The 24,957-nt window shown below is 39.5% G+C and overlaps 1 protein-coding gene across 1 annotated transcript in view; it reads right to left on the bottom strand.

The window, feature by feature from the left end:
* kcnj6 (potassium inwardly rectifying channel subfamily J member 6) overlaps positions 1 to 20,793 on the bottom strand; it is a 90,133-nt gene extending 69,340 nt beyond the window's left edge. Inside the window, exon 1 of the mRNA XM_053645925.1 lies at positions 20,591 to 20,793. The gene's annotated coding sequence lies outside the window, so the exon portion shown is untranslated. The remainder of the gene's footprint in view (positions 1 to 20,590) is intronic.
* Between the last annotated feature and the right edge of the window lie 4,164 nt (positions 20,794 to 24,957).

Below are 24,957 nucleotides of genomic sequence, written 5' to 3'. Positions count from 1 at the left end.
GCAACTCTCAAAATGGCAAAAATGACCACACTGAAACTCAAAAGACACATTCCTACAGAGTTAAAACTGATTATTGTAAATTCAGATTACAAAAAATTCGAACAGTAGAAAATTTGTCACCTTATATTTATAAAAATTCTGGTTATACAAATCAGGCCATGGAAATTCAGGGAAAGAACACATGATGCAAGCCCATAATCGAACATATGATTAAACTCAATCTTGGCCAATCACAACAAATATGAGGTCAAAGGTACAAACACATTTAACATGGTTGCCCTGGAAACACTGTCTTGCCTCTGCACATCACATGTTAGTTCTGCACACTGCTGAATTGATATCTAAAATATACTGTATACATACACACATATGCATACATATATATAGAATATAGAATAATATATAGAATAAAGATGAACTATACATATATATATATATATATATATATATATATATATATATATATATATAGTTCATCTTTATTCCATATATATATATATATATATATATATGTAGTTCATCTTTTATACAAGTCACTGTTCGAAGAGAAAAACTATATGAAAACAGCAATTGCCCTCCACCGTCTATAGAAATTGACCAAAAAAACTACCCAAATATGAACATTCCATGCCTTTAAATGACCAAGGTTGTCTTTTCACCTTTGACTAACTTGCAAGGAAAAGAAAAAAGAAAAATAAATACACAGTCTTAATATCTCCTAATTTGTGTTATCCCCATGGATACCATGCAGTCAATTTTTCATCTGGGGTAATTTGATGTGTGTAACATAAGGTAATTAATTATGATGATAATTCTATTTTTAACCACACAATTCCATTATAATAAGAAGATTTATGTTTTATGGTGAATGTCGTCTATGAGAAGATAAGGTAAAAAGAAAAGATTTAATTTTCAGTAATGTCCAGTAATGTTTAATATAACTCCCGAGTCTTGAAGTACAGTGAAAGCAAATCAGGCAGGCTACATCAGGTTTGCAGTTTATGCCAGCTTTACACCAGAAGAGACACTGCATGCACAGTACATTGCAACAATTTCATTTACCCGCTGCTCTCATATGGATCATTAATTTCATGCAAATATAATGTGTTTTCAAGTGATAGTACTGATAGTACTGATAGTCAGATGATTAAAATCATGCATTGCCATGAAAGGGCCATATTCAGAGTTTGTGACTTAGGTCCAAAAGTTCATATTTACATGGGGAAATTTGTGCATATCCAGCCATGGGTTACGCAGTTGCTTAAATCAGCTTTATGGGCACCCAATTCAGATTACACAAATCATCTGTGTGTAGTTTACGCCTCCAAGATTGCCAGATTTCTCTTGTGTAGAAGCGTCCATGACAGGGTTTTTCAATAGTGTCTAGACCACAGCTTGTGAACACAAACACTTGCCTTTAAATGAGAAAAATCAGCTTCTTTTTTTCCTGTAAAATGTAATAGTCCTAGTTGTAATTATCGCATTAATCACTGCAAATTTGGTTGAATTTAAAATTATGGTGGCTTAGTGGTTAGCACGTTCGTCTCACTCTGGGAGCTACAGTTCATTGACGGAACCATGAATGCCAACATGTACTATGACATACTGATGCAGAGCATGATCCCCTCCTTTCAGAGACTGGGCCGCAGGGCATTATTCCAGCATGATAACGACCCCAAACCAACCTCCAAGATGACCACTGCCTTGCTAAAGAAGCTGAGGGTAAAGGTGATGGACTAAACTCTATTGAGCATCTGTGGGGCATCCTCAAACGGAAGGTGGAGGAGCACAAGGTCTCTAACATCCACTAGCTCCGTGATGTCGTCATGGAGGAGTGGAAGAGGACTCCAGTGGCAACCTGTGAAGTTCTGGTGAACTCCATGCCCAAGAGGGTTAAGGCAGTGCTGGAAAATAATGGTGGCCACACAAAATATTGACACTTTGGGCCCAGTTTGGACATTTTCACTTAGGGGTGTACTCACTTTTGTTGCCAGCGGTTTAGACATTAATGGATGTGTGTTGAGTTATTTTGAGGGGACAGCAAATTTACACTGTTATACAAGCTGTACACTCACTACTTTACATTGTAGCAAAGTGTCATTTCTTCAGTCTTGTCACATGAAAAGATATAATCAATTATTTACAAAAATGTGAGGGGTGTTCTCACTTTTGTGAGTTACTGTATGTACGATATGTAGTTAAAATATGTAATTGGATCCAATTATGCATATTGAATGCATATGAATTCAGGTTCTGGTAAATGTGATTTAACTACATACTGTACACAGTATCCTGTGTAATTCCTCTTTATTACACATAACTTCATATATGGACTATAATGTTTGGATTTATTTATATTTGTGGATTTCTTGAGTTAATGCTGATGTTTGGTGAAAATTTCATGTGAATAACCTTATTGAAAATATATATTAACTGAAGAAAATATTGACGCGTTCAATACTTATTTCCCCCACTGTATGTCAGCTGCATGTGTGGAACGCTTGTCAGAGAAGACAAGGCGATGTTTTTTTCACACCCAGTGGTAATTTAGGAACAGAAAATTCTCAGAATGCACCCCGTGAAACATGGATTCGGTCTTCCGACCTTTTACCATCGTGTCAGTTGATTTTGATTATTATGTGTGGGGGAGAGAGAGAGCATAGACAGTACTTAGTTTGAAGACAGAGAGAGCATGCAGGGGGAGGGGCTCGCTGCTCATTCTCTCTCAGTTAACATGTGCCCTATCACAAGCGCAGCAGTCATCTACATCACTCATAAATCACAATAACTGATCAAATAAGGCTTTAGCGGGACAAAAATTCGTTTTTGTCCCGCTAAATTTTTTGTCACCAAAAAATTTTCAATGCAGCAAAAACCCTGGTATATTTGATTTGCCACTACAAATCTCAAATATGAACAGTAAACATTCCCTTTCTTGTACCTATGAACCCACAGCCACTAACACACTATAGCTGCAAACACCATCACATATTCATCACATAAAATTTGTGATTAATTTTATGGTGAATAAAAATAGTTTAAATCTACAAAATCAATGACTTAAAATAAAACAGCAGCACAGTATAGCTTGAGCAACATTAAATAACATATACACAATGTTTTTGTCAAAAATAGTCATGTGAAAAAATAAGTACACACTATGGAAATGGTTGGCTTTTTTGACATATTTGCACAAGCAAACATTTGATGACCTTTGAATCGTGCCTATTAATAAAGTTTCTATACTCGAACAAAACCACAAGGAAAATAGCTTTTTCAATCATTTATTCAACAGAAATATCAATAGAATATCAATAGTACACCCTTGGCCCCAGAAGCTAGTATTGCCCCCTTTAGCAGAAATACCACAAGGCTTGCTGGAATTTCTGACCACTCTTACATGCAATATTCTTTCAGTTGCAAGATGTTTGAGGCTTTTCTTGCATGTACTGCCCATTTCAATTCCCTCCATAACATTTCAATGGGATTCAAATCTGGGCTTTGATTAGCTTATTCCATAACTTCTCCATTTCATCTTTTTGAGCCATTCTTTGGTGGACACTCTTTGATATGATGCAGAATACACAGTTGAAACAATGAATGCAAGCTGTTCAGTTCCTGAGGCCGTGAGGCATCCCCAAACCATAACATTTCCACCATCGTGCTTCACAATTGGTATGAGGTGCTCCTCCTGAAAAGCTGTCTTTAGTCTTCTCCAAACATGTCTGGTGTTACTGTGGCCAAACAACTCTATTTTTAATTCATTTGTCTAGAGCACTTTATTCCAAAAGGCCTTTTGCTTGCCTATATGCTCATTGGCAAATTGTAGTCTTGCAAAGGCTTTTTCATGACACACCTCACATGCAGGTCATTTTTGTGCAATCTCTCTCTGATTGTAGAAGCATGCACTTTGACACCAACAGCTGCAAGACTTACTAGCAGATCCTGTGATGGAATTTTGGGGTTCTTGGAGATTTCTTTTTGCATCAGACGATCTGCCCTTGGACTGAATTTGCTGGGAAGGCAAAATCCTGGACAAATTGGCATTCGTTTGAAATCTGCGCCATTTGTCGATTATTGTCCTTACAGTGGAATGATGTATTTAAAATAATTTAGAGATCTTTTGAAATCCCTTGCCAGACTCATAGGCATCCACAACCTTTTTTTCTGAAGATCTCTTTAGATCTTGGCATGATGACGCCACATACCTCAATAACAAAGGGAACACCAGACACTAGATATGAGAGGGGTATAAATAAGACAGGTTTCACCTGCACTCCCTAAGCAGCTTCTAATCACTGGCACCAAATCTTGAACACCTGATTCTAATTTTATGGATTTGAAGGTATGATAAATGTAGGGGTGTACTTACTTTTTCCATGTGACTGATGGTTTTTTTTTTGTTAATTTAAATTGTGAAAATTACTAAAAAATGTCCATTTTATGTATCATTTGATAGTGTGTGTCAACTTATTAATAGGCACTTAATAACAATTTCCATGGGGTGTACTTATTATTTTTTTCACATGACTGTATTTACAAGGGGCTTCATAAGACCAATACAATAAAAATAACATTTGTGAGCATCTACAAAGTGGTACCACTCACCTGGATGAATATCTATGTGCTAGAGACAAGAAATTCTTATTTGGAGCTGCTTTTCATGCATGCGCATGCATTGAAATTACAAAACTGACCTTATACACTATTTGGCCAAAAGTTGGTGACCATTATACCTAAATGTCTTTTTTGAACATCCCATTCCAGGTTTATTCTCCCCTATCCTGTTGTAATAACCTTCACTCTTCTGGGAAGGCTTTCCACTAGATTTTGGAATGTTGCTGTGTGGATTTGTGCTCATTTAGCCACACAAGCATGTAAGATTAGGCACTGATGTTGGGTGAAGAGGCCCGGGGTGCAGTCAGTGTTCCAGCTCATTCAAAGAATGTTCAGTGGGGTTGAGGTCCGGACTCTGTGTAGGACACTTGAGTTCTTCCACTCCAACCTTTGCAAACCATGACTTCATGGAGCTCGCTTTGTGCACTGGGTCATTGCGATGCTGCAGCAGAGTTGACTTATTAGTTCTAGTGAAGGAAAACTGTAATGTTGCCATATACAAAGACATCTTGTACAATTGTTTGCTTCCAAATTTGTGGCAACAGTTTGAGAAGGACTACATATGTATGTGATGGTCAGGTGTATACATACTTTTGGCGATATAGTGTGTATATAGGCCTATATTCTTACTAAATCTTTACTAAATATTTCCTAGACATATTTGCACTAGCATGCAAAGACTCCAAGTTAAAATAATTATAATCCAAAAAAGGTAATCCAAGTTTTATGAATCTCTGCAGGGGACTATGGACACCAATTCCCAGCAGCCACTGCACCTTTGCATCACGGTCCCATGACCACCCGCACCTAACTCTCATCTCAGTTAACAAGCACCTGTGTGTATTTAAGTCATGGTTTGTACAGCACTCCGGGTCTGGCTTTGTTTGTCCTATGTTGTCACGCTATGCTTGCCCATGTCCTAAGTACTGGTTTGTTTTCCTTGTTCATGTATGCTTAGTGTCTTTTGTGCTTTGTTTCAACTCTTATTAAACTTTGAATCTGTACATGCATCCACTTCCGTCTCCGTATTCGTGACACCAAGACACACTTCCAATTTAGACTGTTAAAAAGCCTTTATTTAAATGAATACTGCATAGTTGAAATATTAAAATAATTATATATTACTCTGCTTCTATGATATCCTTTCTACTCAGGTGCTCACCTCTGCTTGTGTGTTACAGTGGTATGAATCCTGATTTCTTCTGTTTTTGTGTATATCTCATACTAATTTGTTTCAGAAATGAAAACAAAATCTAATATAAAACAAAGACAACCTGAGTAAAAGCTAAATACAGTTTTTATATGAAATTGTTATTTATTCAAGCAAAAAGAGTTATCCAATACCAACTGGGCCTGTGTGAAAATGTATTTGCCCCTGTAGATACTAATTCCCCAAATCCATTAAACTGCATTCATAATGGGGTTCAGCTGGACTAGACACAACTAGGCCTGATTACTGCAAACCTTGTTCAATCAAATCAACACTTAAATAGAACTTTTTCAACAGCATGATGCTGGTTAAAAGGTCTTACCCAGTAACACACTATGCCAAAGTTGAAAGAAATTCCACAGATAATGAGGAAGAAGGTGATTTAGACTGTGATTCAGTCTGGGAAGGGTTACAAAACTATTTCAAAGGGTCTGGGACTCCAAAGAACCAAAGTGAGAGCCATTAGCTCCAAATGGAAAAACCCTGCACAGTACTGAACCAAAATTCCTCCAAGAGCACAGCAACAACTCATCCAGCAAGTTACAAAAGTGCCATGGACAACATCAAAGGACCTACAGGCCTCTCTTGCATCAATAAAATTCACTGTTTATGACTCCACTATTAGAAAGACACTGGGCAAAAATGGCATCCATGGAAGTGTGGTGAGGCAAAAACCACTGCTAACCCAGAAAAACATTAAGGCTCGCCTGAATTTTGGGAAGTGTGAAAGTTGTGTAAGTGTGATGATGTGGGGATGCTTTGCTTCTTCAGGGCCTGGGCAATAATTGAGGAAAACATTAACATGTCAGAAAAACCCAATGGAGAATGTCCGGTCTTCAGTCCGTAAATTGAAACTCAAGCGGAACAGGATTATGCAGCAAGACAATGATCCAAAGCATTGGAGTAAATCCTAGTCCTAGAGGTAAGTGAAAGACTGAGCTCCAGTTATTTGAAGCGTTTGGTTGCAGTCATTGCTGCTAAAGGCGGCACAACCAGATTTCTAGTTTCAGGGGGCAATTCGTTTTTCACATTTGTGATAGGTGTAGGATAATTTTTTTGCTTCAATAAAATAAATAAATAAAAACTGTATTGTGTGTTTACTCAGGTTGCCTTCATTTTATGTTGTATTTCATTTGAAGATCTAAAACTATTTGGTATGAAATATACACAAAACATAAGAAATCAGGATGGGGCAAATACTTTTTCACAGTACTGTATGCAAATTGCCTTTGAGGAAAACTTATTCCTGTCCTTTAGAAGTCTGGTTCAATGCTTCATTGTTTAAGCCTGCTGTTGTAAGTTCTCCATTAGTGAAGGAAATTATGTTGTTAAATGATATACACTATATAGCCAAAAGTATGTGGACACCTGACCATCACACCCATATGTGGTTCTTCCCTAAACTGTTGCCACAAAGATGGATGCACACAATTGTATAGAATGTCTTTGTATGCTGTAGATTTACAGTTTCCCTTCATTGGAATTAATGGGCCCAAACATGCTCCAGCAGGTTTGCCAAGGAAGGGAAGAACTTGAGTGGCCTGCACAGAGCCCTGAACTGGAATGGTGACTGCAACCCAAGACTTCTTGCCCAATATCAGTGCCTGACCTCACTAATGTTCTTGTTTCTGAATGGACAAATCCCCACAGCCACATTCCAAACTATAGTGGAAAGCATTCCCAGAAATGTGGAGATTATTATTATTATTATTACTATTATTATTATTATTATTATTATTATTATTATTATTATTATTATCTGGAAGGGGCTGTTCAAAAAACACATATGGGTGTGATGGTCAGGTGTCTACAAACCTTGTCCATATAGTGTATGTTTATAAACCAGTTTGTGTGATAAAGAATATTAACACTGCCATCTATTAATTATTGCAGCCTTATTCTACACCACAACCCTCCAACCACAAACCCATTCTCAACAACACTACATCTCCAGTCAAACCTATACATATAGGTTTATAGCTTCAATCTGCAATGTTTACATGTTTAATCAGCACTCTGTGTGTGTGTGTGTGTGTGTGTGTGTGTGTGTCTTAATTATCTTAAATGTTAATGCCTATGTGTAATCTACACTTCTGATCATTAGATCTGACAGCTTCGTTTTCTTCTGCCTAGAAGACTCTTTAATTCAGGCTTTCAAGAACAGAGATAGTGTGGATAGAGTGGTTCAATCATATAACTGGTTGCATCTACATATAATAAAGTGCCACAGTCAGGGCCTTGTATGTGATCTCTCAAAGAGCTTATTGTGTTTCTGTATGCCCGTTCTAAATCAATAATTACACATGGAGGTACTGGCTGTAACAGTCTGTTAGCTGATTGCCAAATTGTGATGGTGAGCTTTTTTGTTATGTCAAGTTTTGTATCATCTTGTCGTGCTTTTTTTTATTTCTAAATCCTTACTCCTCCTGCTGGGAAATGACCAGGGTAATATTCCGCATTACGCACATGCTGGTCATATCGGCTGCTCCCATCTATATTACAATCTCCTCTCTTGATTCATGTAGTCCTACTGACTGAGACAGCTGTGCACACAACAACAGTGAGCTATGACAACCAGTGACAAAAGAAAACGCATAAGTATGTTTACATTTACATTTAGTCATTTGTCAGATGCTCTTATCCAGAGAGACTTACAAAAATGTACAAACAGTAAAAGGCAAAGTGATTACAAAGTACATAGTAGAATATAAAAGGATTTACAACTGAAGACAAGAGTATCTTATCTTAGTTTGAATGATTACAAGAGTCACTTTTAAAACATGACTGAATCTAAATAATTTTTATTTTTGAGATATCTTAAGGTTAAAGCCATTGGTTACATTTGTTATATGCACATGGAACTGAAAATGAAAAAGCGTTCCTCACATAATGTACGTGAGACTCTACAAACAAAATAAAGTTAAGATACAGTGTAATCACTGTGAAATAGATATTGGAGTCCAAGTAAGTAATAATTAACTGTTAACGTCAACATTCTCATGTAAATCCATAATGTTACCAAAAACTGTATGTCTTCATGTGGGTAAGTTTGGGTGGGAGGGTCAGCAGGATGAAAAATATTAACATGAATGTCACCAGGCTAAAAATGCTGTCACTTTATCAGCTAAAGTTAATTAAAGCAGTTAATGAGTGCATATACACACCCAGCAAGTCAAATTAAAATACAGCCACACATGCAGGAGTGTGCGTGCACACACACGCACACACACACACACACACTCACGCCTGCACATCTCAGATCTCTCTTATAAGATTTATGACTACACTGTAAAACATGATAGCCCCATTATGCTATGTGAACTTATTTCTTCTCTTTACCTCCAACTGCCATGAGAAGTTTTGGATATTGAACTCAAGTTTATACATTTTTAAAAATTAAACTTAAAATAATCCATTGTCTTCACTAGTAAAACTTGTAAAACGTAACTTTTTGAGTTTACTCATGTTGCTAAGGCAGCAGGTGAAGTTTAACCACCTGAAATGTTTGACAGTGTACAGATTAGTGTGTGTGTGTGTGTGTGTGTGTTCATGTTTGTGTGTATATACATATAGTATATATATGTACAGTATCTCACAAAAGTGAGTACACCCCTCACATTTTTGTAAATATTTCATTATATCTTTTCATGTGACAACACTGAAGAAATGACACTTTGCTACAATGTAAAGTAGTGAGTGTATATTTTGCTGTCCCCTCAAAATATCTCAACACACAGCCATTAATGTCTAAACTGCTGGCAACAAAAGTGAGTACACCCCTAAGTGAAAATGCCCAAATTGGGCCCAAAGTGTCAATATTTTGTGTGGCCACCATTATTTTCCAGCACTGCCTTAACCCTCTTGGGCATGGAGTTCACCAGAGCTTCACAGGTTGCCACTGGAGTCCTCTTCCACTCCTCCATGACGACATCACGGAGCTGGTGGATGTTAGAGACCTTGTGCTCCTCCACCTTCTGTTTGAGGATGCCCCACAGATGCTCAATAGGGTTTAGTCCATCACCTTCATCCTCAGCTTCTTTAGCAAGGCTGTGGTTGTCTTTGAGGTGTGTTTGGGGTTGTTATCATGCTGGAATACTGCCCTGCGGCCCAGTCTCTGAAGGGAGGGGATCATGCTCTGCTTCAGTATGTCACAGTACATGTTGGCATTCATGGTTCCCTCAATGAACTGTAGCTCCCCAGTGCAGGCAGCACTCATGCAGCCCCAGACCATGACACTCCCACCACCATGCTTGACTGTAGGCAAGACACACTTGTCTTTGTACTCCTCACCTGGTTGCCGCCACACACGCTTGACACCATCTGAACCAAATAAGTTTATCTTGGTCTCATCAGACCACAGGACATGGTTCCAGTAATCCGTGTCCTTAGTCTGCTTGTCTTCAGCAAACTGTTTGCAGGCTTTCTTGTGCATCATCTTTAGAAGAGGCTTCCTTCTGGGACGACATCCATGCAGACCAACTTGATGCAGTGTGCGGCATATGGTCTGAGCACTGACAGGCTGACCCTCCGCCCCTTCAACCTCTGCGGCAATGCTGGCAGCACTCATACGTCTATTTCCCAAAGACAACCTCTGGATATGACGCTGAGCACGTGCACTCATCTTCTTTGGTCGACCATGGCAAGGCCTGTTCTGAGTGGAACCTGTCCTGTTAAACCGCTGTATGGTCTTGACCACCGTGCTGCAGCTCAGTGTCAGGGTCTTGGCAATCTTCTTATAGCCTAGGTCATCTTTATGTAGAGCAACAATTCTTTTTTTCAGATCCTCAGAGAGTTCTTTGCCATGAGGTGCCATGTTGAACTTCCAGTGACCAGTATGAGGGCGTGTGAGAGCGATGACACCAAATTTAACACACCTGCTCCCCATTCACACCTGAGACCTTGTAACACTAACAAGTCACATGACACCGGGGAGGGAAAATGGCTAATTGGGCCCAATTTGGACATTTTCACTTAGGGGTGTACTCACTTTTGTTGCCAGCGGTTTAGACATTAATAGATGTGTGTTGAGTTATTTTGAGGGGACAGCAAATTTACACTGTTGTACAAGCTGTACACTCACTACTTTACATTGTAGCAAAGTGTCATTTCTTCAGTCTTGTCACATGAAAAGATATAATCAAATATTTACAAAAATGTGAGGGGTGTACTCACTTTTGTGAGATACTGTATATACCAATATGCAGTTGTTTATTTTCTTTGTGTAAGAGACGCATTGATCTTTACATTAGAGAAGAGGAGATCAGGGTTGGGAGGGTTACTTTAAAAATGTATTCTGTTGCAATTACAAATTAAAAAATGTAAATAAAAAATGTAATGGGTGACGTAATCCAAGTATCACAATATGAAAGTAATGAAATCTGATTATTTTTGGATTACTTCAATGTCACACATGTTACTAAAGTCAAGAGAAAAGCAATATGATCTAAAATACTTTTATTTAGAGCTTATTTTGGAGCTTAAACCATGTTTAATGTTTGGATTTGTTTTAATAAAATAAATAAATTTGTTGCTCATGTGAGTCACAAGTGGCAAGAGAGAACCAGAACTATAATCATGCAGCTGTCTATATTGTGTTATGTCAAAAGCAGGGCTCCAGACAAAGAAAAATCTATTAAGGAACCATTGGCTCCTGTAAGAAAAAAAAAAAACAGCAGGTGCCAAATGATTTTTTTAAAGTGACACATAAGAATGAACTTCCATTTAAATTTTTTTTAAAACACTTACTTTCAGTCATCCAGTCATGTGTGTAGTCTGGCCCCCTTTTACTGAGTCAGCATTTTCACTTAAAGTGGGAACTGAACGTCTTTTCTGTTTTGCAGAAAGCCAGCATTTGACACATGGTTCAGGATCAAACTGTTGAAGTGACAGGCTGAAAAGCCACGTTCACACTGAGCAGCCAAAATTAGTAGGACAAGCAATATCTCAACTAGATGCATTCCGTTCAAAGCATAGATCCATATCTCCCTGCATTTATTTCCTGGTTTCCCACTGAAGATAAGCAGGGTTGAGCCTGGTCAGGGGACCTCCAGGGGAAAACTAAGGTTGCAGTAGTAAGTGGTGTTAGTGAGGCCAGCAGGTGGTGCTCACCCTGTGGTCTGTGTGGGTATTAATTCCCCAATATAGTAATGGGGACACTATACTGTAAAAACAGCACAGTCTGAGTTGTCCTGACTCTCTGTGGTCATTAAAAATCCCAGAACACTTATCCTAAAAGAGTAGGGATATAACCCTGGTGTCTTTGCGAAATTCCCCCATTGGCCCTTCTCTATTATGGCCCCCTAATAATCCCAATCTCTGAATTGGCTACATCACTCTCTCCGCTCCACTAATAGCTGGTGTGTGGTGAGCGTTATGGCGCACTATGGCTGTCGTCGCATCATCCAGATGGATGTTACACACTGGTGGTGGTTGAGGAGACCCCCCCCCTCCACATACTATGTAAAGCACTTTGACTGTCTAGAAATGTGCTATTTAAATGTAACTATAACATGCTGTCGTTGTCATATGTCTTGCACACATCCAGTCAATGGTTCTTCATTAGAAATATCCGAGAGGTAAATTTGGTGAAAGGCAGCTCTTCACATAAAATCATATAGGTGGTGTTGAAGTTTATTTTTAGCTCCTTCTATTCGGTCTCGTCATGTAGTTCACATGCACGAGACACTGCTTGTGCTAATGGTTCTCTTTTTCATGCTCTTGACTATCGTTTTTGAAATGGTTCGTTCCGGTAATGAAATCCCGCTTTGGAACAAAAGTCACAAAACATTTTGTGTGTGATGATCACACCTGAGCCATACAAATCTTGAATCCAAGAAGTCTTAAAATGCCTTCCTGCACTTTTACTCGGGCATTCATTGATTGACACAGAAAGATGATCCTCTGTGTCTGTCGTTTTCTCGCTCTCTCATGCTGTCACAACTGGAGCCTCTTTTTTATTAGCAGGTGTGCCATCAGCATTGGTGCTCGACAGAGATGAGGATTGTTTGAAAACATCTGATATTTTTCATTTTGACATGTCTTTCTGACACTGAAAGCTGAAAGCTGCATTTTGGCGCTCTGGATGAATTTGAACTCAGAGCTTTTTTCCCCCACTGAAACTTTCATGTGCAGCGTCTCATTTTATTATGTCAAGACAACAAATTATGTGATAGGCTACTCCTCACAGAACACGCAATTAAAAAGACATTACATGCAAATTTTTCAATCATAACGTGTACATTTATACTATCGCCAGTGGCGATCTCATCAAAACTATCATTCGCAAATGAATGTTTTTGGTCACAAATGCAACCATTTTAGGCGCAGTCTGGAGCCACATCTCTGTTTGCATTGCTACTTATTGTTACAGAAGCAGTGAAGTGAGGAAATGTAAGGAGAAAGAGCTCTTCTACACTCTTGGAACTTTAGAGCCCCACTGAATGAATGTCATGTTATAGACCAGCACACTAACACACTTGTACATACAGACACAGACCTGAAAACACCTGCTCCTATCTGCAACAGGTACTATTTAACAGGAACTGTGTGTGTAAATGTGTGTGTTTTCACCTGTTTTAGTGATAATTCATTTCCCTCCCCAGCTGTGTGAGTGCAGAGGAGAGCCTCTCTGCGCAGTGTGCACTAATCACAAACTGAGAGACTCTCAGACAAGAAATATCAGCCATTTAATTAGAACTATCACCTAGACATGAGTCATCACTGCTTTAAAACACCTTTGCTGGTCTTCATCCATCAAGGCCTAAAAAGCAGTTCTGAAAAAAGGTATAATTCAGGCACTGCTACTCACTCATCCAGATTTGCTTGACTCAGCAGAAACAGATTGGAAATGTCGATCAAATGGCCACATGGAGCTGAAAACAATGCCAAACAGGCTTTCATCACGAAACAACTTGCACATCACAGAGGTCAGGAGTGTGTGGAGAGGCATGACGACAATGCATTCATTACATGGGTAGATCTGTCACGGTTCACTTCCTTCATGCGAGTAACAACACACTAAAATGCAGTGGGTCATTACTGTGGTCAGCAAAACAAAACAAAAATGTGGAGAGCATGTGAAGAAATTGTGGAGTCATCGTTTGACAGGTTGTAGATTATAATGTAATGTGTCTTTTTATGACCTGAGTGTAACCTTCGTGTAGTGGACATGTAGTGGTATACAACCCCTGGGAAAAATTATGGAATCACCACACTTAGAGGATGTTCACCCAGATTTTTTATTTTATAGCAAATAAACAAATCACAGATATGACACAAAACAATTTTGCTTAATAGCTGAATATTCTAGCTTTGTGAGACACAGTTCAAACTAATTCAATTATTTTAATTACTGGCATATTTTTTCCCAGATCAAGTAGAGGAAAAAAATAAGGAATCACTCAATGTTGAAGGAAAAAATTATGGAATCATCTCGTAATTTATGTTTCTAAAACAAATACCAGCACAAGTCTAAAAATGCAAATTAGTCTGCAGTTAAAAGAGAGTGCTTAAAGATCTTAACCTAGGACTTTTTGAAACATGGCCCTAACAAGAGAGTTGTCAATTGAAACAATGGAAAGGATTATAAAACTCCTTCAAGAAGGAAATCCAACACAGTGTGGCAAAAGATGTTGTTTGTTCCCAGTCAGCTGTGTTGAAAACTCTGTGTAAGTATAAACTAAATGGGAAGGTTATAAAAGGAAAACATACGGGTATACCAAGGAAAACGGCAAATGTCAGGGTACAAAACTCAAAGCAATATGCCTTGAAAAAAGAAAATGGACAACAAAACAAATGAAAAACAAATGGGTGGAAACATGAGTCAATGTTTGTGACAGAACTGTAAGAAATCGGCTGAATGAAATGGAACTTACATACAGAGAAGCCAAACGAAAACCAGCACTAACACCTAAACAGAGGAAAACGAGGTTACAGTGGGCTAAAGAGAAGCAATACTGGAGTGTGGATGATTGGATGAAAGTGATATTCAGTGATGAATCACGAATCTGCATTGGCCAAGGAGATGATGCTGGAACTTTTGTATGGTGCCGTTCTAAAGAAACATATGAAGATGACTGTCTGAAGAAAACAATGAAGTTGTTTGTGAGGTAAAGGACCAGGGGAGACCTCAACAGTCAATGCATGGGTGTACATTGACATTTTGGACACTTTTCTCATTCCATCAATAGAAAATATGTTTGGTGATGATGAAGTCATTTTTCAGGATCATAATGCATCTTGCCACAGAGCAAAGAGTGTTAAAGCCTGTATTCAGGAAAGGCATATCAACTCAATAACATGGCCAACAAAGATCTCAATCTGATTGAAAATTTTGGTGGATTTAAAAAATAAATTGGTCCATGATAAGGCTCCATACTGCAAAGCTGATTTGTCAACCGCTATTTGAGAAAGTTGGAACCAGCTTGATGGAGAATATTGTTTTTCATTAGTGATGTAAATGCCTCAAAGAATTCAGGCCAACATAAAAGCCTGAGGCGGAGCAACAAAGTACTAATTGTGATTTCTTTTGTTGATGATTCTATCATTTTTCCTCAACATTTTTTTCAATCATTTTTTGTGCCATATCTGTGATTTGTTTATTTGCTGCGAAGTAAAATAGCCAGGTGAGCATCCTCTAAGTGTGGTGATTCCGTAATTTTTGGTAGGGGTTGTAGTATAGCAATGTGTAGTGGACGTGCAGTGGTGTAGTATAGCAATGTGTAGTGTACGTGTAGTGGTGTAGCATAGTAATGCGTAGTGTACGTGTAGTGGTGTAGCATAGTAATGCGTAGTGTACGTGTAGTGGTGTAGCATAGTAATGCGTAGTGTACGTGTAGTGGTGTAGCATAGTAATGCGTAGTGTACATGTAGTGGTGCATTATAGTAATGCGTAGTGGACGTGCAGTGGTGTAGTACAGTAATGCGTAGTGGACGTGCAGTGGTGTAGCATAGTAATGCGTAGTGTACGTGTAGTGGTGTAGTATAGTAATGCGTAGTGAACGTGCAGTGGTTTAGTATAGTAATGTGTAGTGTACGTGTAGTGGTGTATTATAGTAATGCGTAGTGGACGTGTAGTGGTGTAGTATAGTAATGTGCACTGGACGTGTAGTTGTGTAGTATAGTAATGCGTAGTGGACGTGTAGTGGTGTATTATTGTAATGCGTAGTGGACGTGTAGTGGTGTAGTATAGCAATGTGTAGTGGACGTGTAGTGGTGTAGCATAGTAATGCGTAGTGTACGTGTAGTGGTGTAGTATAGTAATGCGTAGTGTACGTGTAGTGGTGCATTATAGTAATGCGTAGTGGATGTGCAGTGGTGTAGTACAGTAATGCGTAGTGGACGTGCAGTGGTGTAGTACAGTAATGCGTAGTGGACGTGCAGTGGTGTAGCATAGTAATGCGTAGTGTACGTGTAGTGGTGTAGTATAGTAATGCGTAGTGAACGTGCAGTGGTTTAGTATAGTAATGTGTAGTGTACGTGTAGTGGTGTATTATAGTAATGCGTAGTGGACGTGTAGTGGTGTAGTATAGTAATGTGCACTGGACGTGTAGTTGTGTAGTATAGTAATGTGTAGTGGACGTGTAGTGGTGTAGCATAGTAATGCGTAGTGTACGTGTAGTGGTGTAGTATAGTAATGCGTAGTGTACGTGTAGTGGTGCATTATAGTAATGCGTAGTGGATGTGCAGTGGTGTAGTACAGTAATGCGTAGTGGACGTGCAGTGGTGTAGTATAGTAATGGTTAGTGGGCATGTAGTGGTGTAGAATAGCAATGCGTAGTGGACGTTTAGTGGTGTAGTACAGCAATGCGTAGTGGACGTGTAGTGGTGTAGTATCACAATGTGAAGCGGACGAACATCTCTGTCTCTCTCACTCAGTAGGTCACTGTGTGGTTGCTGTGTTAAATATTGATTATGCAACCATTCTTAGAGTCTCTGTGGTATTCTGGTCGAGGGCTCAACAGCATTAAGGGTTGGTGCAGGAATCTATGTTTGGCCAGTGTATGTTTGAGCAGCGTGTGCTACTGCGACAACACCATGCTAACAAATAGTAGTTGTTTTCACTGTCAGCACAGGCATCTTGTTGTTACTAGCTCTTGTTACAGGTCAACTCCAACAAAGATGATACTATATTTACGGAACAACGTAAACCACAGACCTGATCTGACACACTACAGCAAGTGGCAATGTTAATTCTAATTATTACTATAAGACTGATCAGAGTTCTGAGCATTTTATCCTAGTTAGGCAAGTGGAAAATTAGTAACTTGCAATGGTTGGTTACAAGCTACTATTTCACCCAAATGGAGACTGAAATGCAAGCAAATATGTAATAGGACATCAATAATCTCTCCCTGTTGAGTACACACCCATCAGTTGCCTTTAGAGAACTTGGAAAGTTAGATAGTCCCACATGTTTCCCCTGCGGCTCATTCACTGGACGGAAAATTCTCTCCTTCACTGGGGAACGCAATCCAGGCAGCCATCATCTCCATGGCAACACCCAGCTCAGCACGCAAAGCGGCAGATGCACAGTGTGCAGTGTGAAGTGGCGCTTTACGGCCGTAAGCTCTCCTTAATGGCTATAGTGATCCAGAACGAACAGCGTTAGTATAACAGCGTTGAGTTTAGATGCCAGTTAACTCAACTATGAGGCGTGATTTATATTACCTGTATTGACGATGGTCTTAAATTTTTGATGCCATTTTTGAAAAAACATTTTTACACATTTTTTTCTACTCAAAGTAGTCACTGTTCATTCCTACAACAAATACCTACTGTAAGTCTCATCTATTCACAAAACAGTGACAGTAGCTTAACAACAGCTTCCTCCAAAATGTAAAGCCAACTTTTTAATCCTTTCTAGCTGCTGCTCATGTACCATCATAGGACAGCTGAATGCACTTGGAGGAGAGCATTAACTGCCGTCATTATGTAAATAGGAAGATGCTTGTGATGGGCTAGATCATGAGTTTGAATCAGTGCCACAGTAATCCATGATTGTGATCCATAGGTGGGAATAACATGGCATTACTCTCTCCCCAGTCAGTCAGACTGACACTAGGCAAGTAGTGCTTTCAATGACTTTAAGGTGTTAAGGTGCGTTCACCCTTCACTGTTGGTAGCTGCCATGTGATAGGAGAGATCTAGCTAGTGGTTGGAAGTTGGCAAAATACCAAATCGGAAGAAAAACTGTTTTGTTTCCTATGTTCCTGCAAAATAAAATAAGATTTACGTACTAATTTAATTTCACAGACTAAATATTGCAATGTTACATAATATTGCAGACTGACCAAAACGATTTGCTAATTTAAGATATTTTTCCTCTAAACTTTTTTTGTTTCAAATTCTTTAATGCTCTGTACCTAGATAAACACTGTTAATTCACCAGTGATGGATCTCTTGTGCAGTTTAAAAGCCTGAGCACAGGGGGGAAACATCATGCTGCATTGTCTCCCTTCATGACTTAGAAATAATGGCTATATAATAAAATAAATCCTGTCAACTGTGCATGCATGCTATAATATGTGACTTTTCATTTTAACTCCCATTATAGCTTGTCTCACAAGCACATGGGGGAGACATTAGCACAGCAGTTCACATTTCTCTTCATTTAATTATGAGTAGGTTATGCCCATGAGAAGCCTTTACTGAAATCTGGGCCTGTGTGCAAATCCCTTTAGAATTGGGCACGGAAGTCCAGTAATAGAGCAGCCTGCCTAATGTCTGATACCTAGGGAATAGCCGGGGCGCATGGAGGAACTTGATTAAATGACATGAGTTCTTCAGTATCAACTGGAGGTTCGTGTGAAAAGGCAAACAAACAACCAGTATCAAAATGGTGACTGAGACAGGGGCGTTTCATTTAGTCATTGAGCTTTTTCTGTAACGAAAAGGCCAAGAGGACATTGGTTTTGAATAGATAAGCAGACACTTTCACTTTCCAGCAATGTTTAAGTACACACAGTAATTGTGGGAACAAAATGCACCACGTGCTCTCCATGGTGCTGAAAATATTTACACGGCATACACTGTTATAAATGATGAGGCACGGTTTAGGTTTTAACTGCTGCTAACATTTCTAGTATTTTAGTAATATAAGCTAGCCTATCCACAGCAATTATGCTTATTATTATATAATTGACCAAGATTATATTTTTATTTTATTTAAAATGAACTACAGATTCACAATATTGACCTTGTGATTCTTTGATGAGTAAAGTTGTGGGACGCATGGAGAAGTTAGATAAGGCTCTAACTCTCGTGTTTATAGATGATACAGTTCTACATTTTTAGGAAGCATACCTCAGGCTGCAACTGCAGGAGTCACACAATAGAGAAACTGAGGAGGAGGATGATCTAAGACAGTCACGTCTGAGATGAATTGAGACACGACCCGCTCAGATTTAAGACAGAGTGATTTTGGAGCTCACTGTAATGCAGACATCACGCTTTCTCTGCCCTTCTCTTTGTCACAGTTGTAATAACTGTAACACATTTATTTACCTTTGGTGACTGTTGTAGGCTGGATCTTATTTAGCCTATAGCCCGAAACCTTAGAAGAGTATGCTTCATGTTGAATGCTTCACGCACACTGCTGGTATCTCCAGACTCTTTTCTGGCTAGTCAGATACCTTCAGGCTGAAGACTTTCTTTCTGGTGAGTTTGTCCAAAACACTAGATGGATATTGCGTAAGTGCTTAATTTGCGCTCTCTCTCTCTCTCTCTCTCTCTCTCTCTCTCACACACACACACACATACACACACACACACATCAAGCGACCGTCAACTTGTCAACTCGCTCTTTGCTCCTTATATCTATCCATATGTCTCGTCTCTAGTTTCCTTTCTTTCCCCTGCACTCATTTTGTCCCGAACCCGAACCGCGCGCCCTTCATTCTTTCCAATGAGAGACTGCCGAGTCGCCATGGAGACCGGTAGAGCTCGCATCCAGAACACTATGAAACACACACACACACACAACCCAAAACCGTCGGCCACATTTTTCACACGTGCCTCATAATCAGGCAGGAAGAGTAGTACCAGTGGAAAAAAAAGCGAGTTTATTGCAAAGCTCACAATCCATCTCATATCCGGATCATCACAGGCCACAATACAAGCTATTTACACGAGGACTCGCTGAACAGACTGTCTAAGTCACAACACAGATCCTAACTGCTGAGATAACTGAGAAGAAGTGCCATCATCTGGACTGCAGGTTAACCGCCGGAGCCCCGGAAGCCCACAAAGACAATCAGACACTAAGAAATACCCCGTATTAGGTATAAAACCTGCAGCTAACAAGAAACATCTTGCACTCTCTGTCTTTTCACCCATGCACTTAGATTCCTAAACTCCTGAATGTTCAGACTGTTGCGTCCTTCCACCTTTACAGCTCATGAGCTCTGTCCGAAAGCGCACACTACCGCACTAAGTAGCAGGTCAGAATAGTACGCCACTTCAGGTGCACGCGCTATGGTACTGCGCGCTTTCCGAGGTAGTCAATGGCGACTTCTTAGATTACCGGTCCGATTTATTTATTTATTTATTTATTTATTTATTTAGGCTTCAGTCGCCTGTGAGACGTGTCAGCCGTTATGTAATACACATCCCCCACTTCTGCTCCTCACAGTCCGCGGAGATAATCCGAGCCAAACGCGAAAAGGCTGGAAAATGCGCGGAGTGGGGAGATGGAGATGAAGAGGAGAGGAGAACAGGAGAGAGAGAGAGAGAGAGAGAGAGAGAGAGAGAGAGGAAGGAACATACCTGTCTTTAGCAAACGCCGCGCTCACTCATTTTTCTTCATCCCACACTCCTCGGGCGGCGTGTTCTCGCGGACTCGAGTAGCTCGTAAATAAGGACAGGTCGCTAATTTCGCCTTTCCCCCCTGCATCTCACCGCAACATCCATCTCCTCTCATCCCGTCATCTTCTCTTCCGCTGAGGCGAGTGAGTGAGTGAGAGAGAGAGAGAGAGAGAGAGAGTGTGTGAGAGAGAGAGAGAGAGATGGGGGAGGTATGATCGAGCCAAAGTATGAGGGTGAGAGTGAGGGAAAAGGGAGGAGGGAGAGGAGGAGAAGAGGAGGAGAAATACGAGAGTGAGAGAAAGCCTCTGAGTCTTGTCTTTCCGTTTGTGTAATTAAGATAACTGTGCTCATGTGATGCAATGGATATGTTATGAATATATTGTTAATGTTCAACTTGTTCTTGTCAAAATTTGTACGGATATGAAGGAGCGAAGGCGATGTGGATGGGTCCCGTTCATACCAGTTGAGTCACATAGCCTACACTTTAAAAAAAACAAACAAACAAATAAACAAACAAACAAAACAGTTACAGTTAGAACCACAAAGGTGTTTTTTTAGTTCAGCTTGATGCCACAGGAGAACCCTTTTGAGTTACACAAAGAACATTTTACTCTCAAGTTACTCTCAAGAGAACCATCTATTTACTAGTGCTTCTTCACGGCAGTGCCACAAGGAACCATGTTATCATAAGTTCTGTAAAAAAAAAACAAAAAAAACAAAACACCTTTAGTTAGTACTTTAAGGAACCAAAGTAAGGTTCTTAATAATGATGCCAGGAAAACATTTTCCAGTCACACAAAGAACCTTATAGGGTTCATTTGAACCTTTTAAGGGATGACACCTAGAAGAACCAATACACTGCTTTGAAGAACCTATAATGAATCATAAAGAACTTCTTTAATCTTCAAAGAACCATATGGGTCAACTTAAGAACCCTATACAATGCAAAGTAGCAAAGTTATGGATTTTACAGTGTCACACCAACTTGGTGTCCTGTCTAGTGTGGCTAAGACTGTGTAAAGTATTGAATTAAATATTATCAAAACAAATCTCTAAGACATTTTTACTATTTGTCTAGCGATGCAATGATGTTTTTATATCTTGGTGTGGCCCAAATGTCCCCACAACGACAGGAATATCTGACAGTTTTGGACTTGTTTGGGGACATTTGGCTGGTCCCCAAGAGGACAATTTAAAATAGCTGCAGCTTTTATTAAAAAAAAAATGCTGAAACGTTTCCTTTCGGTTACCGCAGTGGTAGCTCAGTGGTTAAGATGTTGAACCACTGATTGGAGGGTTGTGAGCTCAAATCCCTGCGCTGCCAACCCGAGCAAGGTTTTTAACCCTCAACTGATCAGTTGTATAAATGAAATTAATGTAAGTCGCTCTGAAGAAGGGTGTCTGCCAGAAATTCCATAAATATAAATAGTTAAAGTTAGATTTAGGTGTACAGTAGGCATAGCATTAATTAGCTACATTAATAATGAGGTCAATGGCAGGTCCTTACAAGGATAGAAAGACATGCGTGTGTGTCAGTGTGTAGTCGTATCTGTCAGATACAGCAAAAGATTTTGTACCTAAAAGGACAGTGGTAGCTAACAGGCAGGCCCAAACATGCACAAGTACACACACACACATACACACACACACACACACACACAGAAACTGGAGTAATTACCATTAGAACTGGCTAAATGTCATGTACCAAAATAACTGAGGTGGCTTTATTTGATCTGACTCAAAATAAGATTATGCCTGCTGTCTCCCGATCATCTTGCTTCATCTGATTTGCACATCCTTGTCCTTATTCCACTGAATGCTGCTGATGGAAAATGAGTTAAAACAAGGAATCAGTGATGAGGTCATACAGTAGATCCCAGATGTATGTTTGTATGTATGTGAATGCTCAGATCGGGAGCAGATGACTGACACTCAAAGATAAGTGCTCTGCGTGAATCACAGAGAGATGGGGAGGGAGGGAGAGAGAGAGAGAGAGAAAAAGAAAGGATGGATAAAGAGAGAGGGAGAGGGGACACAGGCTGGAAAAGAAAGGTTGAATTAGAGAGAAAAGAAGGAGGGAAGTGAGGTAAGGGTGAGTCTCCTGTGTACTGTCCTCTGGGAATCACCCCATATTGTAACAGATGAACATCTGTCTCTCAGCCTTAGTCATGTCAGGCTTTGTGTGTGTGTGTGTGTGTGTGTGTGTGTGTGTGAGAGAGAGAGAGAGAGAGAGAGAGAGAGAGTTATTGCTCTGATTGCCTGTTTGCAGTTAAATGAAATAGAAGGTCATGTTTCTTTCTGGTCAATAGGAGGTAAGAAGTGGTGATTTGGATCGATGCTTCGATACAACTGAAATTAATCAAGGGTACAATCATACATTGATTATTAGCAATTCTAATTGATTAGCAATTATAAATTTGATTGTTACCAAAAAAAGGAAAGACAACTAGTGAGTAAAAAATAATTCACATTTTATAGCTGATGTGTAAATAGGCTAGCAGGGTGATTTTTCTGTGCTGTAACTTTGATACTTAAAGGGGTCATGATATGAGAAATCAAATTTTCCTTGATCTTTTGACATATATGAGGTCAATGTACCATTAAAAAATCCTGCACGTTTCATAGCTTAATACGTAAAACAGCATTTATTGAACCAAGCTCGAAAAATGGCTCGTTTGGATGTGGCGGGATTTGTGATGTTACACGGGCAAAACATTTGCATATGACTGCCCCTACAGCAAGACATGGGCACCTACTTTTACATCATCACAACACTGGCCCCGCCCACTGGTGCTCAGTCACTGAAAACAGTTCTGCATTGGCAGTGGGTGTTGACAATTAATGTTAAGATGTTAGCCAATCATAGCAGTGGGTGGTTACGTTGATGTCTTAAAGGTAAAGGACACAGAAACTGATCACTTCAGTCAGAGGGTCCGAGACAGGGTGGGAAATGGTAATAAATTACTACATTTTGTATGTTTTTTTTGTGCGAAAAAACTTTACTAATATTACAATTACACCTCAAGGAAGATAATAAAATAATTTTTAAAAATGTCATGAACCCTTTAAAATATTCTTACAATATATCACCATCATTTACAAATTAACGGTAGACCTACCCCAGATTCTGAACAAAGTTGATCACACGGTGGAGGCTACTAAATTGAATCATATCCTACTGTTGCAGATTCAATGGTACATTCAAATGTAAAATCATTGCCTCAAGATTCAAAATTATATTGCAGTTTGGAAGTTTGCATCCCTAATACAGTGCTGTGAAAAAGTTTCATACTAAAAAGTTTCAGAAATCAAAACAAAATCTAATATAAAACAACGGCGACCTGAGTAAACATAAAATACAGTGTTTAAATGATAATGTTATTTAGTGAAGCGAAAAAACGTTATCCAATACCAACTGGGCCTGTGTGAAAATGTATTTGCCCCCCATAGTTACTAATTCCCCAAATCTATGAAATTGCATTCATAATGGAGTTCAGCTGGACTAGACACAACTAGGCCTGATTACTGCAAACCCTGTTCAATCAAATCAACACTTAAATAGAACTTTTTCAACAACATGAAGATGGTAAAAAAGATCGTACCCAGTAGCACACTATGCCGACGTTGAAAGAAATTCCAGAAATTCATCGGTCTGGGAAAGGTTACAAAGCTATTTCATAGGCTCTGTGACTCCAAAAAACCACAGTGAGAGCCATTTTCTACAAATGGAAAAACAGCACAGTGGTGAAACGTCCTAGAAGTGGCCGACCGTCCAAAATTCCTCCAAGAGCACAGCAACAACTCATCCAGCAATTACAAAAGAGCCATGGACAACATCAACGGACCTACAGGCCTCTCTCGCATCAGTAAAAGTCACTGTTCATGACTCCACTATCAGAAAGACACTGGGCAAAAATGGCCAGGCGAATAACACTTCTAACTGCTAACCTGACTCATCTGAATTTTGCCCAAACACACCTTGATTAACCTTTTTGGGAGAATGTTCTGTGGACTGATGAGTTGAAAGTGGAACTGTTTGGAAGACAGGAGTCCCATTACATCTGGCATAAACCAAACACAGAATTCCACAAAAAGAATATCATACCTGCTGTCAAGCATGGTGGTGGAAGTGTGATGGTCTGGGGATGCTTTGCTGCTTCAGGGCCTGAGCAACTTGCAATAATTGAGGGAAACATGAATTCTACTCTATACCAGAAAATCCTAACGGAGAATGTCTGGTCTTCAGTCCGTAAGTTGAAACTCAAGCGGAACTAGATTATACAGCAAGACAATGATCCAAAGCATAGGAGTAAATCATAGTCCTAGAA

This window comes from Ictalurus furcatus, chromosome 16, assembly GCF_023375685.1.
Source record: "Ictalurus furcatus strain D&B chromosome 16, Billie_1.0, whole genome shotgun sequence".
Taxonomy (NCBI): Eukaryota; Metazoa; Chordata; class Actinopteri; order Siluriformes; family Ictaluridae; genus Ictalurus; species Ictalurus furcatus.
This window is presented reverse-complemented; position numbering and strand designations above follow the sequence as displayed.